Below are 3,113 nucleotides of genomic sequence, written 5' to 3' on the forward strand. Positions count from 1 at the left end.
AATGGGTTACATGCCTGAACCCCAGTAAGAGCTCTGTATAGACTCTTAAGATTCTAGTAGGTGGGTGTAGAAATCTATCATCCTTGCAGCTATGCACGAAAAGCCTTTCAGATGAACTTCTTTGTAAGTTCTCTTGCTTATTGTGTATGCTTCTTGGGTCACTCCTTGCCCTTTGTGTATCAGGTCACTTTCAAATTTTTCCAGAGAAACTCCTGTCTTTGTGAACTAGTAAGATGCTCTCCCCACACTAAAAATAACCTTGATTCTGACCTTACAGATAATCACTTCTGTATTTTTCTTTATACTTCCACTAAGTATACATTCTTAAAGACGTTCGATCAGTTTTGCCTTCAGTACTTCATACAGATGGAAACATACTATGCACCATTATTTTGTGTATGGCTGGTATACAGAAATAGACATGATAATTATAGTGGTAAAATATGTAAAATTTATCAACTAAACAATTTTTTAGTGTACAATTTAATACTGTTAAGTATTCTTACAATGTAGTGATGAAAGACGTCTCTGGAACTTCTTCATCTTGCAAATCTGAAACTTGATATGCATCAAACAACTTCCCACTCCTCTTTCCCCTGGCTCCTGATAACCACCATTCCATTTTATATTTCAGTGAATTGGACTACTTTCAGATGCCTCATATAAGTGGAATCATACAGTATTTGTTTTTTATGTGTGTGCATCAGTGTTCTGGTTTTCATTTTACTTAGCGTAGTCTCCTCAAGGTTCATCCATGTTGTAGCATATGACGGAATTTCCTTGCTCGTAAAGGCTGATTAACTATTACATTGTAGGTATATAGCACATTATGTTTATCCATTCTTCAGCACATGGACAGGTGGATTGCTTTCACCTTCTGGCCATTGTGAATAGCGCTGCTATGACATGGGTATGCAAATACTTCTTTGAGATTCTGCTTTCTTTTCTTTAAGACATATACCAGAAGTGGAAACTTTAATCATTTTCTTATCATGGGTTAGTGTTTAAGTGTGTTAGAGATTAAAAATAGCCCTGACCACTAACTGATTGATCAGTTTGATGATCTACTTGCTAGCAATTAGAGTGAGGGCATAGTCAGCTATTAGCTGGATTTCAGGCAGAAGAGATAGCTAGGATTGGCTGCTCTCATTTTCAAGCTTCATAGAGTTTGTAAATAGACAGGAGACATACAGGAAAATACTAGGGGAGATTTGAGGTCACAGGAGTCATGCAAAGAATAGGAGGGTCAGGACAGCTATCCCTAAATTGTGGTCTGCAGATCCTTTGGAGTCACTGAGACCGTTTCCAAAGATTTGTGAGGTTAAGCCTACTTACTACGAATGATACTGACATTATTATTTGCCATTTTCACTGTGCACCTATGTTGCAAAAGGAACAATAAAACTGCTGGTATTTTCCACTATTTTCCACTACCACCATGTGTTACTAAAAGGAAAAACAGAGCTAATTTTATTAAATTTTGATCAATGAGTACATGTTTAAAAAAATACATTTTGTGGTAAAAATGGAATGAATGGAATGAATATGTGAAGCACTCCTGTTGCATACTGAAATATGATGGTTGCCCGTGAAAAAACGGTTGTGTGATTATTTGAGCTGCAAGCTGAACTACCCACTTACTCAGGATCACCATTTTCCTTAAAAGAACAACAGACAAAGTAATTATTCATAGGCATGCTTTTGGTGGACAGCTATTTTCATGAAAATGAATGGAGTATATTTCTTCAGTAAACAACTCATGCCAATGATAGAACTTGAAATTTCAAGTGGAAAAATAGAATTTTGGAAAACATCTATTTGCCAGTGTGGACTTCAAAGTTTCCCAATACTTGAAAAGTTTTTTGATGAGATCAGTGGTAATCTATACTTCTAAGGTTTTAATTTTAATTCCAGTTACTCACCATATAGTGTTATATTAGTTTCAGATGTACAGTACAGTGATCAACAATTCCATACGTCACCCGGTGCTCATTACAACTAGCTCACTCCACTATCTCCATCACCTATTTCTCCATCCCACTAGTTTGCTTGGTTTTTTTGCTTCTTAAGTTCCACATCTGAGTGAAATCATGTGGTATTTGTCTTTGTCTGACTGATTTATTTTGCTTAGCATACTACTCTCTAGCTCCATCCATGTTGTTGCAAAGGCAAGGTTTCATTCTTTTTTGATGACTGAATATTCAATTGTGTATATATATGTTAATATTACCACAGGCCAGTGGTAATATTAATAGAAATGAATTTTTGTATAATGAAAGGTGTCAACATTTGAAAGACTGGCATAACTCAGTGAACAATATTTTCCAAATGACCAAAGCATGATAAACAAAATCATGTGTGGGTAAAAGATCCATTTACCAGTTTTAATGTAACAAAAAAGAAAAGGTCATTGATAGGGTTCTAAATTTGAAATTGCAGCCAAACTTGAAGAAATTATAGATAAGTTGGAATATAGTATAAAAATGTAATATTCATGTATATCTGAAAAGGCTATTAAAATACTCCTCCCTTTTTGGGGGCAACTGGGTGCCTCAGTTGGCTAAGCATCTGACTCTTGATTTTGGCTCAGGTCATGATCTTGCATTCGTGGGTTTGAGCCCTATATCAGGCTCCACACTGACATTGCAGAGCCTGCTTAGAGAGAGAGAGCTCTGTCTCTCCCTCCTTCTGCCTCTTCCCTGCTCATGCTCTTGCTCTCTAAATAAATTAAAAAATGAGTAAACTTAAAAAAAATACTCTTCCTTTTTTCAACTAAATATCTGTGTAAGGTTTTCTTCATATCCTTCAACAGAGAGAACATGGTATAATAGGTTGAAAGGCTTGACTAAAGACTACTGGTTTTTCTATTTATTAAAATACATTTGTAAAAAATGTAAAAGAGTGCTACTCTTCTCACTGTATGTTTTGAAAACAGCTATTTTTCATAAAAAAATATTTCTGATAACACGTTAAGGGCTACTATTTCTGAAAAAGTTATTAAGTAAGTATAATTAAAACTTCTTACATGGTAAATATCGTAGGCATAACACACAAAAGCAAAGCTTTTTATGCTCTTTAATGATTAAGAATCTAAACTGGTCCCGAGACCAATA

Source organism: Hyaena hyaena, unplaced genomic scaffold (genome assembly GCF_003009895.1).
Source record: "Hyaena hyaena isolate Hyena2069 unplaced genomic scaffold, ASM300989v1 scaffold_332, whole genome shotgun sequence".
NCBI lineage: Eukaryota > Metazoa > Chordata > Mammalia > Carnivora > Hyaenidae > Hyaena > Hyaena hyaena.